Source organism: Sinocyclocheilus rhinocerous, unplaced genomic scaffold, assembly GCF_001515625.1.
Source record: "Sinocyclocheilus rhinocerous isolate Xijiao unplaced genomic scaffold, SAMN03320098_v1.1 scaffold3357, whole genome shotgun sequence".
NCBI classification, from domain to species: domain Eukaryota; kingdom Metazoa; phylum Chordata; class Actinopteri; order Cypriniformes; family Cyprinidae; genus Sinocyclocheilus; species Sinocyclocheilus rhinocerous.
Genome location: NW_015623670.1, coordinates 4,994 through 20,996, shown reverse-complemented (window position 1 = coordinate 20,996; position 16,003 = coordinate 4,994). Strand labels below are relative to the sequence as shown.

Below are 16,003 nucleotides of genomic sequence, written 5' to 3'. Positions count from 1 at the left end.
AGTAACTATAAAGTTCACTCTATTCTTTTCTCAGTTCACCGGCCACTTATTTGCATGTATTTCGGGAGAAATTGATGAATTCACATGCTGTAAATCCGACTGACAGGACTCTCTGAACTGCAGCGTGAACAAACAATTACAGTTCACGATCAAGATAATTTAGAAAGGTTTTTAAACGACAAAACACACTCATTTACACATATTTGTGAATCGGAATATCAGATTGTTCATGAAATGGTAAGCAAGTTTATAAATATTTTGAATAAAAAATTAAAATCGAAATAAAAGCGATCCATCTGTCATACAGTGTTATTGTGGCCGCGGTGTGTGACATGACAAGCATGACACGTCGCCATGGAAACAGTAAGGGGAAACGTTCTAAAATAACGGTCGCCTAAAAAAAAGTCACTCTGGGGGGACCACTAGAATATTTTAAACACACCACTGAAAAGGTTAAAGTAATTTTTAAAAGCTTGAAGTTTGAATGTTTTGAATGCAATGCAGTCTGTCAGAGATGGATGGATGGATGGATGGATAGTCCAATCATGTAGGTAGAAAGATGATGTTAATCTATGTTGTTGTGGTCACTGAAACTGACTGGAGATAGCACTTTATCCCCTTTTCCCCATCAACAGGGTTGCCAGGTTTTCACAAGAAAACCCACCAAATCGTTACTCATAACTAGCCCAATCACGTTTCGAGGGGGTCCCCAGTTAAAAATCACGTTCCAGGGGATAAATATCATGTTATTGGAGTTGCTTCAACCTGCTGACATGAAAAACAACCCACGGCAACAGTGTAAAAGTAGCCCAATGACTTGGCAACACTGCCCCTCAAAACCTTTTCTGACCCTGATTGATCAATGAATTTTGAGTCTGAGCCTTGTTTATTCCACAACACTATAGATATATAAATGGGAGATTAATTACTTTAAATGCTTAAGTGTCTCTTTAAATGTCTTGTTTCATGTGTATTGTTGAATGTGTTAATGAAAATAATAAAGTGTTAAAAATTGATTGAATGGTAAGATTTAGAAACACATGCAAAAGATCAAGTTTCACTCTGTTATCTTAAACTTTGCAACCAATCTGCAAATCACATGCGTGCCAAACCATGGGGCCTGTTCTATACGGATCACAGACCTTACAAAGCACCTGTCAGGGAAGGAACAGGAGAACTCAAATGCAGTTCAAATCAAAAAACTTTATTCTGAACACCAAGCCAGCAAAGGCGTGAAACACCAAAGTCTCAGGGGAATGCAGTGGTGTGGCGCTCCCTGCGCACACATTCACCAAGACAGAGGGCTGAGGGCAATACTGGAAACAGGAACGGAGGACTCAAATGCAGTTCAAATCAAAAAACTTTATTCTGAACACCAAGCCAGCAAAGGCGTGAAACACCAAAGTCTCAGGGGAATGCAGTGGTGTGGCGCTCCCTGCGCACACATTCACCAAGACAGAGGGTTGAGGGGAATACTGGAAACGTCCAGTGTCGTACTCCCAATCCGACCTCACTGTCCACAACCGCAATATTAATTCCTTGCCTGAGGCTCCTGGAAATAGTGCAGAGAGTATAGAGGAGAGTGAAAACTCAAAATGCGCCCATATGGCACAAAAACACGTAAGACATACCCACGCCGAAAGAAGACAAAGACAGGAATATATAGGAAGTGGGAACGAGTACCAGGTGCGGGCTAATAGAGCGAGCAGCACCGCGAATTAGTGCTGATTGCTCCACCACGTGTGGATGAAAATGACAGGACCAAAACAACCACCACGTGAAAATGACAATGACAGCGCTCAGGTGAGTGGCAGAAAGGAGTCGGGGAAGGTACCGGTACTGACAGCACCCTGGTGGGGAAAGACTGGATTTATGCTGCATGCAATTTTTCTCATCGGAGGTAGGATATTCAGAGTTCCATGTGGGGTTTTTCAAACGGAACGCTCACGCAGGTAGGGGTTCCTTCTCGGAACTCTGTCCGCTTCGCTCAACACGAAGTTGAGAGTTCAAGATGGCTGCTCCCTACGTGAAACGTAAGTGAAATACTCTGAAAACAGGAAAGAACTACAGAGGGCGTCGAATAATGGATTGAGCTTAAAAAAACTTGAGTCTGCCTGGCACACAATATATAATTAAGGCTGTCATGATTTTTCTGAATGAAACTCAGCTTGAAAACAGATTGTATTTTTTTATATATATATACACATACACACACACACACAGTAGATTTTAAAATTTGATATCCCAATGAGTCTTCAGTCCTGCAGATGGCGGTAATGTACTTCGTTTGCAAACCACTAAATAAAAACCACAGAAGAAGAAGAAACCTAAGTGAAAGCTATAAATACTATAATTTTTATTATAAAGCTGTTATATTCACATGTCATTATTGAGTCATACACTTATTGCTCAACCTCTATCTGCGAACATGTTGCTATGGTGTATGTGAGTGTCTGCAGTTACAAAATGCGGTGCAATGCTTTGTTTTTGCTAACAATGCTAATGCTAACATGAGTGAACTCAATTACATTAGGCATGTTCGACATGAAGTGGTGCTGCACATCAAAGTTCAGCTAGAGCGATTCGAAAGCATGCAGAGCCATCTGCTCTCTATAGCTCTTTAATGTCTATAGTAAGTTAATGTCAAACACCGATCGGTCTGCGCGGCGCTGCTTCAAGTCAAACACACCTATTTTTCTGACTTCTCTAGTATAACACGGCCCACTTGGATGTGATGTTATTGTTATTCCCAGCTTCGACTTCCGAGGTAAATTGACCGCAGCATTCATTGTTTTTTTTGGCCTGTATGTTAGCGTTAACTTTAATACTTTAGGTTTCTACAGCATTAAGGGTTTAAGTATTATCTATAAGTGTATGTGTGGTGGGGAGGTATGAAATGATCAGACTTATAAATTATAAATTCCTAATTGCATTGCACAATTACTAACTAGGAATTACACAAATAAATCATCTACAATCATGCAAATTAAATAGAAGAACAAATAAGAAATTAAACTAAGTAACAATTTAAACTATAAACTAAATTATTGAACATTACACAATATTAGGTTGAACATTACTTACAGAAAGATAAGGTTGAATAGTTATTATTTTAGTGAATTTTTCAAATTAAGTTAGATTAAATTACAGAAAAGTTAAAAAAAAAAAAAACTTAACCATGTCTTTTTTCCAAAGTGTAAATCAACATTACTCGATTTACTACATTGAATCGAGGGATTCCATGCGCTCAGCTGGGTCCAGAGATTCCATGTCTCCATCTAGTGATTCCCCACTCTGACCAGGATCTAGAGATGCCCCATCCTGAAGTAGATTCAGCGATTCCTCACTTTTAGGTGAATCCAGGCATTTTATGTTAAGGACATGTCTTTGTATATGCCTGACTTTCAGTTTCAGTGGTAGCTGGTTTACCAAGTCGTCAGGGTCGCCTGCATAGAAATGGGCTGGCACAACGTAGTCGTCCAGCCTACTGTTGAGAAGGATGAGCTTGGGTGTAAGGGGGTCTGAATACTTTCCGTACCCACTGTATATATACATGTATGTGTGTGTGGTTGTACATACACATGTAGTTTTTTTTCTGGTGTTTGGCTTAGTGTTATGTTAGAATCGTTATTATACCCTTATACCTTTTGTTCTTTACTATTTTGAATCGTTTTTAGCTTTATGGAATTTTGTTGTATGCATTTGTCATTTTTATTTAATCTCTTTATTTTTAAAATGTGTATAGGTAGTATTTATAAAGTTTTAGATTTTAGTTTTGGATCCGTTTTTAGTTGTTTTAATACTACAATTGATTGCTTCTGTTGTCCTCATTTGTAAGTCGCTTTGGATAAAAGCGTCTGATAAATGACTAAATTAATAAAATATCACGCCTTCGTCTGTAAATAATGATTGTAAATCATTTATCAAATAAGGTAAGTACAGTCACCTATTTAGCTAGCGAACATTTGGCGAGTCCAATGACCAAGTCCGAGACAAGTCCGAGTGCAAACACCAACGAGTCCGAGACCATAGAAAAATGTCTCGAGATCGGACTCGAGTACTACAGCCCTACATCCGGGTACTTCTCGCCTACTGTTTTTCGAATACTATGAATTCGGACATACTACTCGCCTCGCATACTGTTTTTCGCCTACTATATAGTATGGAAGTATGCGATTTCGGACGCAGCTCTTGTCATTTTTTTTGGACACCCCAATTATCTCGAACTCTTCCTCCTGGATCTGCCGGTCAATAATCTGGAAAAGAATAAAAACAATTCACATGTAGGGTAAAGGTTAGTGTTTTGGTAACAATGTAGTCTTAGGCCACTAGTATTTTCACCAGCTAAAAATGATTTAAAATCAGTTATTATTTCTATGTTTTGCTATAGTGCGTCAGTAGAAAATGTCACTTTACATTTCTAAATCTGTCTGGAATGACATGAAGAAACGGAGATGTTGCCACAGTTCTCCTGGATTGAGTCTGTCTCAGTTTGTTCTGTTTTTTCATGTCATTCCAGGCAGACTGGATGATGATCAGATCAGATCTCTGTGTGGAGCACTGGCTGTTGTCAGACAAAAATCTCACTGAATTATTACAATTAATGGCAAAATGAATTTGGTAATGTAAACTGATATTTCCTACTAACACACTACAGCAACGGTTTTCAATTCCAGTCTTGGGGGACCCTTGCTCTGCACATCTTGCATGTCTCCCTTATTTAACACACCTGATTGAGATCATCAGCTCATTAGTTCAGTTCATTGATCTCTCTCCTTTTAGCTGGTAAAAATACTAGTGGCCTTATGCCTAAAACGCACTGCATGATTTTAGCAATCCTATAAGATCACTGCATGTCACACTGTGTGACATGGATCTAATAAACTTGGCTACGACGTGTGTAGACTGTACGATGATGACAACTATTGACTGGTACGATATGACGCACGTTATTATAGAAGAATAAAACGTCATTAGCATGTGCTAGTGGTAAACAAAAAGAGCATGATGAATCACACTTCGGCAGTTGTAGTTTTTTATGTGTGCTGAAAAAGTGGAAGGGATAAGAGCTTGAGGTAAGCAGTTTTATGTTTAAGCGCCATGTCGCGTTGATTTCATGTCGCATTTATATTGGTTGGTCAGTTAACGTGGATCGTACCAGCAAACACACTGTGCGATGATCATTCTGTATCGTAGGCTATCTTTGGTCGCAAGACTGTGACAACGGCTGTCTTTGAACCTCTCTCACTGTACGACATAAGCAGGGATTGAAATTTACTTTTTCACTCACCAGACAATTTGGCTACTAAATTTTTAAGTTACCGGCCATTCATAACTTCTACTAGCCAATTAATAAATAAATAAAAAGACATAAATAAACCACCAGCTTGAGGCTGTCTACACTGGGCGTGACAAAGCGACCGCTGCAAATCATATTGTGTCAGTACTAGGGGTGTGCGATATTAACAAAAAATTATCTCAATATTTTCTGGGATTTTATCGATAAAGATAAGACGATATTTTGCCGAGTGTGTTATTAGGCTGATATCTTAAGGACTACCGTGGACAGCTGACTCCTAGAGTTTTTGATATTCTTCATATTCTGTGTGGTCAGTACACAGCAGTGATAGAAATGAATCTTTTCCAATAAGTTTAAATTGATTAAATGTAAGAATTTGACTCAAAAGATGATGTACACTTTTAGAAAAAGGTAAAAAAATAAATAAATAAATAAAAGCCCATAAAAGGTAAAAATCAGTCAATTATAATAATAATACATTTAGGCTGTTACTAAACAAATGAAATCAGTATCAATAAAATTCATCTTTGCAGAAGTTGCATATGACGTGGCATTTAGATGTATTTACACATGTTAATGCAGCTTAGAGGGAAATGGAATGCTTTAACCTGCAGTTACAAATGCATAAATAATGTTTTGATATTTTAAACATGAAATGTTGAATACTGATATTTGAAATTATTTAAAAAATGAAAAGATACTTTAAATGTGAAATTAAAACCGCCAGTAGATGGTAGCAAGTCACTGTTAAGTGAGTCATTGCGATTGAACCGAATCATTTAAACGGTTGATTCATTCAGGAATGAAACAACGTCATGTTGCTCAGAGACGCAAAACTGCTGTGGCTATGTTTGGAATGCTTTTTGTTGCTGAAATAGCGCAAAAACAGCCAATATGGTGTCTAAAACGTAAGTCTCTTGACATTAACTTATTGATTTTATACAACAGTTCAATAAATAAATCAGCATGGTTACAAATGTGATATTGTTTAAGAAAAAAAACGCACTCTTCGTGTGATATTGATTAACTATATGAATTGATATAAATATATACATTTTCTGCCCCCTTATCTTGAATTATGGGATCATTCTTAATGCATATTAATAGACTGAATCATGCAGTGAAAGAACGCACTCTAAATGCGCACGCGCACTAAAGCCTGTGTTGAGACTTCATCACGTCGCGTATGTGTGCCTCTGTAGGTGTGTTTTGTTTGGTTTTTGCAATATACTCGATGATGACTCACAAGTTCAGTATTTGCGCTAAACCTGCGCAGATTTGGCTTGCATGACCTTCCCCAAGAAATTAATGAGTGAACATAACTTACGAAAAGTAACCCGCCAAATTGGCTAGTGATTTGACAGCGTTACCTGCCACAGCTGATTTTTACCCACATTTGGCGGGTTGGCGGGTGTTAATTTCAAACCCTGGACATAAGAGCACCGAGTAGGAGCCACGATCACAGAAATCGCCACGATTGTTTCATGATGCCAATCTTTCTGGGAGAGGTGAAAATCGTGCAGTGTGTTTATGGCTTAAGACTTTTGCACAGTACTGTGTGTGTGTACATACATATATGTGTATGTATGTGTGTGTGTGCAAAATTGTGCAACTTGATATTCTGGTCATTTTTTTCCAAGCACTTTTTACTGAATCCAAACCACATCAATCTTAATAACTACTATTAATTTTGCATTTAATTAGTTATGTGATATATAGTTGTTCACAAGGGCTGCAAGTGAAAAATGCCTTATGGTGTGCATAATTTTTGCAGGTTATCTTTTACGGGTAAAATGCGCCAAAAAAAGTGATTTAATTCACACTGAGAAGTCAAGAATTATGTCTGGGTTGGTCATGTAAATTACGGTACGAAAACCAGTAATGAATTTGAACCAAGAAAAGCTAATGCATACATGTGCACATGCGTACCTCGAATATGAGTAAGAGATACTAAAACATAATACGAGAGAGAGAGAGAGAGAGAGAGCAGATGGAGGAGGGGGAAGTAAGAGAAAACAACAGTGCTCTGTACAGGGAGGGCGAGTGAGAGAGGGAAGAAGAGGAGGGTGAAAACATCTGGAACCAATAAAAAGACAGAGAGTGTTTTCTAACAAGCTGCCAGTAGTTTTTCTGTTATTTTACAGATTTCTGTATTTTTTTAATTTTAGTACATTTTAGTAGTTTGAAACAAAATATTGTATAAGTCAATTGTTAAACTGTCTGAAAAGTAATTAAATTAAAATGTAATGCAGTTTAACTTATACTATTAATAATCAAAAATGTTTACGGTCCATTGAAGGTTAACCAGTCTGTCAGACTCTGTTCCATGTTTTGTGTGTGTCCTGCTCCCCATGTGCCTTCCCATGCCCTTATTTGATTAGTTTCCTGTTCCTCCCCTGATTAGTATAGTTCATTTGTCCCAGCTGTTTCCCTTGATGTTTCATTGCTCCCAGGTGTGTCTCGTCATCCCCTCCTCCTGTGTGTATAAATAGTGTTCCCAGTCCCTAGTTCTCTGTCCGCTGTTGAACGTCTTCCTGTGTTCGTCTCCCTTGGTTCGTAAATAAAGTCCTGTTAACATATTCTCCAGCGTCTCCTCGTCCCTCGTGTGTGTGCACCGTGACACAGTCAATATGAGCAACCCTTTTCTAAATATTTGTGTGGATGAGTGATGTGCAGCATATATTGTGTATCTTGTAGTGATGCGCGGATGGCAGTTATATCCGCAGGCGCTGCGGATAATCCGCGGGTCGGGTAATAAAAAAATGCATTCTGATTAATTGCGGGTGTGTCGCGGGTGGAAGAGATCAATCATTAATGATGCAAATATTAACTACATTTCACTAAAATACATTCCTGCAACAAGCGGTGCGAGCGAAGGCTCATTTAGTGCAGCAGCCGCGTTTTAGAGGCGAGGCGGAATCAACTGAATCCTGACACTGCACTGCGCAAAAACAGAATAGCAGTTACTAAGGAAAAGGCCAAGTAATAAAAAAAAAAAACATTACTTGCGTTTAGGCAGAATTGGCACCGTTTTGTTATCTATAGGCATATCTATATGCAGTTCTATATCTGTTTTTGGGAAAAAAGTTATTAATTGTTAGTTTGGAATTTTATACTGCAACTTTCTAAACAGATATACAAATTATTTGAGCAGACGGGGCTAAAAAATTTGCCGTTATCCAGTCATTTGTGTGTGTTTGAATATCGCCGTTACAGTCACTGCAACATGCAAAGCACAAAGTCTGAAGGGAGTAAAGCCTGTGTTTATTTTATTAAGAAAATGTAGGCTAATCTGGCCCAAGACAAACTTTTGTTTATAAATAAATGTTCATTTAAAAGCATCTTACGATCAGCATATTATTTTACTATGAGATTCGCAGATTAGTTCTAACGTCACTGAATCTGATGTTAAAAATGAACGATCCACTGACCATAACATAACATAATGCGTAAAACAAAGAATTACAGTCATGTCGGAGGATTTCGATATAAGCCAAGAGCAGACTGGTTTTCCTTTGGTAACAGGAGCAAAGGAAGCAAAGTTTCCTTACTTTAGCAAACGTTGGTTTTCACGAGACTCACTGGCGCATGCGCAGCGCTGACCTCATAGGTCATTCCCCCGGAACTGCTTCCAGTGTACAGTGAGCGCAAGCTACATTAAAGTGATTATTACGTTTTGAATATGGATATTTTTCTTACAAAAACGCATCGATTCGCTACAGAAGGCCTTTGTTCACCCCCCGGAGCCGTGTGAGACACTTTTTTTTATTTTTATGGATGGGCGCATTTTATTTAACTGCTTTTGGACGGATGCATGCAACACCCGCTGAGTGCCATGAAACAGCTTGAAAGATCAAAGACAATTTTTAATATAACTCCGACTGGATTCATCTGAAAGAAGAAAGTCATATACACCTAGGATGACTTGAGGGGGAGTAATTTATGGGCTAATTTTCATTTTTGGGTGAACTAACCCTTTAAAGTGACGATCGGGTGTGGGTCCGGTGCGGATATCTATATCAGAGAAAATTATAGGTGCGGGCGGGTGGCGGGTGGATAATTTATTTGAAGCAGCGGATGCGGGTGACATTTTAGCTCATCCGCGCACAGGGCTGGGGAGTAACAAAATACATGTAATGGCGTTAAGTATTTAAAATACAAAATATGAGTAACTGTATTTCGTTATAATTACATTTTAAATAGGTGGTAATCAAATTACAGTTACATCCAAAACGTATTTTAGATTAAAATTCAAAGTAATCACGTAATGTCATTTCTTAATTTTAATATTTAAGTAAACAGTTTGGGGATTTTAACCAATAAGGCAACTGATTCTCCGTTGGAAAAAACAAATAAACTGCGTGCAGCAGCCTGTTCATTTAGCAACTCTTTAGTGAGAGTGCATACGCTCATCACGACACAAAAATGGATGACACAACAGAAAGCCATTCATGTAATGCATTTCTCTCTTGGAAATACAAAGACTATTTTACTTAGAAATTCTGTTGCAGGAAGGCACTGCATTGATGTTACGTCCTTTTTCAGATTTATATCAGCATCAAAGGATTCAACGTCTAATCTGAAAAAGCATCTTGAGGGAAGTTGTTCTTGATCTTTGAAAAATTTGATCCAGTAACTTGTTTTTCTATTTTCTCATATTTTGAGTGTTGAATTGTTATCTTTACGTTTAATATTTCTAAGAATTTAATTGAAAAATTACAACGAATTCACCTAGAATTCACACTTTGCATTCAGTTAACAGATCCATACGAATCATGCATGAAATAAAGCTATCGTTTGACTTTATAAACTTTTGTGTGCTTTACAGATGAACTTGAAATCTTTATTCATTCGAAATGTTCAAGAATAGATTATCTTTGGCGCGGTAATGCGAGTTCATGATCCGATTCGTGAACAGAGGATTCTTTTGATTCAATCTTTCAAATTAATCATTTATTTTGTTTAACGAAACCAGTGTGAATGGTTCGCATTAAACTGGATAGATCTGGGGTGTGTTTCCTAAAAGCATCGTTAGCGAACTGTGTTTGGTAAATTACACTGAACTATAAGTTACTTGCGACTGTAGTTGCTTTGGGAAACGAGCCCTGTCAATTTTGACTCGGCTATTCTTTTGTGCCGATCGCTTCTCCATAGAGAGGATTATCAGTGAAGTAATCACTTAAAGTTTGGTCCATTCATTAAACAAATCTATTGTATAACTTGGAGAACTGCCAGTTGTTTTGGCTACTTTTATGATATGTTTAGTGTGTTTGGATTCGTTTTGAAGCTTGGAATGCAGCATGAAACAGCACGGAATCCCATTCATTCAAATTGAATTTATATTGATTGGTAGATTTAAATGACACAACTTTTTTTTTTTTGTTCATAGAAATGCTGTGGAAAACTGATGTTGTTAAAAATAAAATTCAAGGAAGACGCAAATCTTATGACTGGTAGATGTTTTTATGTTTTCTCTAAATAAAAGTGACAAGCTATATACAAAGGAACATATTAATGTCTTAAGTATTCTAAAGTATTTAGATTAAGTTACTAAACCCGAGTAATCTAACGAAATACATTACAGATTACAAGATACAAGCTTTAAAAAGTAATCAGTAGTGAAATACATTTTAAAAGTAACCTTCCCAGCCCTGTCTGCGCATCTAAAGTACCTTGACAGTCGTGTGGTTGGAAGAGACAAATTAGCCCTTTCCATTTGGTGTAATGTTGGCCTGTATGTGGGTGAGCTCCACCTTGTCCCCACCATAGAGCTCACTCAGTGCCTCTTCTCTCCACAGTGAAATGTTCTGTACTGTGTATCCACATTTGATGCACAGGTCCAGGATGGGCACCTGTGCTCTGGTCATCCTGGCCACTCTACCTGGAAAATGACACACAGGTGAGGGCAATACAGGTAAGGATTGTTTCTCAGTGCTGGTCCAAGAATCCCTCAACACTGAATATTTTGAGTGTATTTCGTATAATGTATTCCCAATCAAGATTAATTTACCCAAATTGTGTATGTCAGATAAGCTTGTTAGCTGACTCCAGGACCATGATTGAGAAACACAAGTACAATAGGGGCTTTTGCACTGAGTAGTTATAGGAACTCAGTTATAGGAACTAGGTTTCGGGATTACAGAGATGGAATGTAGGCATATAAATTAGATGATTGAAAAAGAAAAAGGAGGGCTACATATCATCGAGGCTGAGAAAAGAACACAACACCGCAGACAAAGGTGACAGGTAAATGTTATAAACATTAAAATTTTTGTACGTTTATGTCTTGTAACACTTTAAAATACTGTGTAGTTGTTTCTTATGGCATGCGATAGGTTTAGACCCTATTCTGACCCTAAAATCATTCCCAGTTCCTGTAGGGCGCACATGCCAAAAAGTAAGTATGCCCGCCAATACAATAGTTCAAGGAATTATGAAAATGTTTCTCATGTGGAAAAGCCCCTTATAGCTTTTACAGTTGCTTATAGTAAGTAAATCAGGATAACTAACTTTAAAAGCATAACTGAATATGTAGTACACTCAATTTTTCTATCTGCCCCTGCAGACTCCTGTAGCTCATGTTTGAAAAGATGTCATCTTCTTCACCAGTCTTTAGTGGGGAAGGTGGACAGAGGGCCTCTTTTGCCGCTCTTTTGACCTCCTCTGTTATGGCCAGTGGAGTCGTTTAATTTAATTAAATGTAATTGTTGCTTGATTGACAAACAAGCATGGCCGCCCATATTTGTGAGAGAGGGTGAAGTTCTTAACTATATATGACTGCCCCTCTTCAAATTCTTTGTCACTACCATTTTTTACTGACAGATATACTGGCTCCCCATCAATGAGTGCACATAAAGTGGTGAACTTATATGTGCCGACATGTATTTTATTCCTGTCCATTACAAATGTCAAAGCAGGTTGCAACACACCTGATTCGAAGTGGTGCCGTGCGACTGTAGGGGGTTGTCATCCTTAGAATTAGACAAAATGTAAACTACCTTTTTTTTTTTTCTTTTATTTAAAAAATATATATGATATAACTTTTATTGTATGGACATAAAATGTGGACAACATTTTTATCTGTGCTGTCAGAGACTATCAAACTTTGAGTCATTTAAAATACGAAGATATCTTGACAGAATTTACTAAAAGTTGTTGAAAACATAAGTTTGCATCAAAACATCACTCATTTTATGACTATTTAAAGGCTGTAAAGGTTTTATGACAATAAAAAAAATAGTGTGGCATGACATTTGGATTATTTTGACTGGATAAATTCTGACTTGTGATTTCATTAGGCCTATGTTTCCACATAAATTATCAGTGGTCATCAAATTGTATCAGTGATACCCCATTATCAGAGATTACTGTGTCTGGGACCCTGTGTCATGCAAAATAGGCCTTTAACTTGTGTATCACTCTGCTTATCACTCAGCTGGTGTCAGTGAGACGGTCAATTTCCCAGAACTTGAAGAAACTTTTGCAAAAAGCCCTCATAGGAATGTCATGTGCGCACATTATCTCTTTATGATGTCTTACATCTACAGTTCTGCAAACAGCACATTTCCCGAAATATGCTCTAATGGCAACACTCATTCCAGGCCAGTATACACAGTCTCTTGCTCTGCGTAAGCACCTCGATGCCTAGGTGTGTTGCATGAATTCTAATTCTCTATTTGAGCATACCCTTTTTCTGTGGCTCTGCTGCAAAAAGCAACTGGTTGTCCTGCCTGTAAAAGTGCTACACCCAGTCCTGTCTCGGAGGAGTCACACTGAAGAACCAGTTTGTCTTCTAGATTGTAGTACTTTGAAACAAATTATTTCCTCAGCACCTGTTTTGATTTATTGAATGCTTCTTCCTGTACATCAGTCCACTCCCATACCACGTCTTTGTGTGTCAGTTGTCTTAATGTGTCCAAGCGTGCACAAAATTTGGACAAATAGTTCACCGTTCCGAATAATCTCTGTAGCCCTTCACATCTGATGATCTGGGCATCTCCACTATGGCTCTCACCTTCTCTGGGTCAATCTTTAGACCTTCTGAAGTGTAGAGATATCAGATGTTAGAAAGCCTAACACAGGGCACCACTAAATGCGGTGATTTTAGATCGTAGCACCACCAGTGTAATGGCTTTGGGCTTAAATATTAATATTAATATTTAGTCTTGGTCATACTATTTTATGGGGCACCAGCCAAGGAACTGCACATTGACAATAAAGAACAATCATGGAAGACTGTTGAATAAATAAGAATTACAATTAAATTATAGGAAGTTGTAGTCTGACCAATCTAAAGGATTTGTGAGATATCGTTAACTTGTGTCTTCCTTGTAGAGCCTTTTAACTGTATTATCAACACAAGTATAATAAAAACAGGTTTTATTAACAAAGGGATAGACAAGAGTAACTAACAACTACTAAATGGATTCAGTGAATGGATGAAGTGCAAAATATTGATAAATAGAAGTGACTGATGTCGGATGTTACTATGGACGTTATCTTATGGAAAGATAAACTGAAGTTTCCTGGAAGTAGGGCTGCCACTAACTTTTATTTTGATTAATCTATCGACTAATCGATTAATCTAAACGATTAATTTACCACAAAAATCAACAATTTTACTTAAGAATATTTTATTAAACTACTTTTGCTTTAAAAAAAGAATTTCATAGAAATTTGGATTTCATTTGGTTTAATAAAATAGAGTGCAAGAAGCAAGTGTCCATGTTGCACTTTATATCTCATAGTCCAAATCACTGAAATCAAAGTCTTTCGCTTTTTAAATCTGATTAAATGGCGCACGTTGTGTTCCCAGATGAGCGTTATAATAAACCCAAACTCACAACAACGTGCAGAGATGGCGTTTGAGATGCTCCACACATGATGTAAAGGATAACAGTTCCTGTGGAACTACTGTGAACGGAGCCGCTGTGTGACGCATGTACTTAACCTACACGCATGTAAATAATTATATGCGATGCAGTTCTAATACAGTATGTGCGCTTTAATTATTTAATTAAATCGTAGCGTTTATGAATTCACAATTATGCTTAATTATGATTTTTAAATGGGTTTAATATATCATGCATCCTTGGGAAACAGTCTAATAATGTGTTTTATGGATTCTCATCCGTGAAATGCGCCACTTCCGGTATTTTGCCGGTTAGTCGACTACCTGGAACACGCAGGAGGGAGGATCATTGACATTGAATTTCTGTCGTTGCAGAAGATCCTGGCAGTTTGGAACTCACAAACAGAGGTTCGCTGAAAAGACAATTCTGAAGTCCTTGGAGAAGATCCTGGCAGCTTGGAACTCACAAACAGAGGTTCGCTGAAGAGACAATTCTGAAATCCTTGGAGAAGATCCTGGCAGCTTGGAACTCGCAAACCGAGGATCAATGAAGAGAAGATTCTGAAGTCGTTGCAGAAGATTGGGGGGGGGACACTAAGTTTGTGGTCGTTGTTGCTGTGGCAGTTTCCAAACTCACTTCTTGCAGAACTTCCTTGTTTCTCTGGCAGAGCAGCTTAGCTCTTGGCTTAGCAGTAGACCCCACCACACAGAAGCTAACTTAGCAACAACATCTTAGCACAGCATAACTTGGCACACTTCTTTGTCTTGGAGAGAACCTTTTATTCCTTCCCTAAGATCCAGCATTCTGATTGGCTGATGCTGTCAGAGGTGGGCACAGAATGGCCTCTCTGATATGAGGTCTATTTGCATAGCTTCAAGTCCACGTTCAGAACAACGTCTTTAAAGATTTTCCAAAGCATTATTCACTTTCCAATCCAATTCCAGATTAGCCTACATATTGTGCTGAAAATATGAAGACCAAACATCAATGGGTAATGCTGAGCACTGACCCATGCATTCATATATACAGTATATAACTTAATAGGTAATTGTGTGATACAACAAGGTATGCAACAAGCACTCATTAAGTATATACAGTTCTGTTAAGTGATGTTTTATTAACAAATTTCGGGAGGAGCACGCGCAGATAATTAACACGGCCAATCCATCATCAGTAATTACACCATCTATCCAACCGGCACAAAAGAGAACTCCTATAAATAATCAAAGCAGTCTTACCTTCACTATCTCTAGTCTTTCAGCATTGGCACATCCAATCGCCGCAACATGTCAGAGATTGAACTATTCCCAGACGATAACTCTTTAGACACCAGGGGTCCTCCGGTGTCTCCAGTCGCCGTTCAGAGCACCAGCGCTCCGCAGGACACCACAATCGAGCCCGCAGCTGCAACACGGGGCCGCCGGCCTTCTCGCCCCGCCGTCGCTCATACCTACAGACACAGAGGCACACCATCCCCTTCGCCTTCCGCAATGTTCCGTACTCACGGCACGAGCAAACCACCAATCCCTCGAGGACGGGCCTCCGGCCATTAGGCCGCAGCAGAAGGCCTTCAGCAAGCCTGGGCCACGCCCCAGGTGCTGCCAGCCCCAGACCCCCTCCTCCATCCACCGAGCATCAGCTCGCATCTCATCTCGGCGAAGTGCCGGCTTCCGTCTCCACAAGCCGCCGCGTCAGCGCGAGCACGCCTCCGCTAACGGCGCAGACCTACCCACACAGCCCTTGCCTCACCCCTCTCCTTACCCCCTTCCCTACCCATGGCCCGCAGCCCCACCGTCCATCTCTAGCGTGAGCATGCCTCCGCTAATGACGCAGGTCCCAACGCCCGCCATTC

General features: G+C 38.9%; 1 pseudogene; it reads right to left on the bottom strand.

The window, feature by feature from the left end:
• Nucleotides 1–3,219: 3,219 nt before the first annotated feature.
• On the bottom strand, nt 3,220–15,797 carry LOC107727447 (uncharacterized; annotated as a pseudogene).
• Between the last annotated feature and the right edge of the window lie 206 nt (nt 15,798–16,003).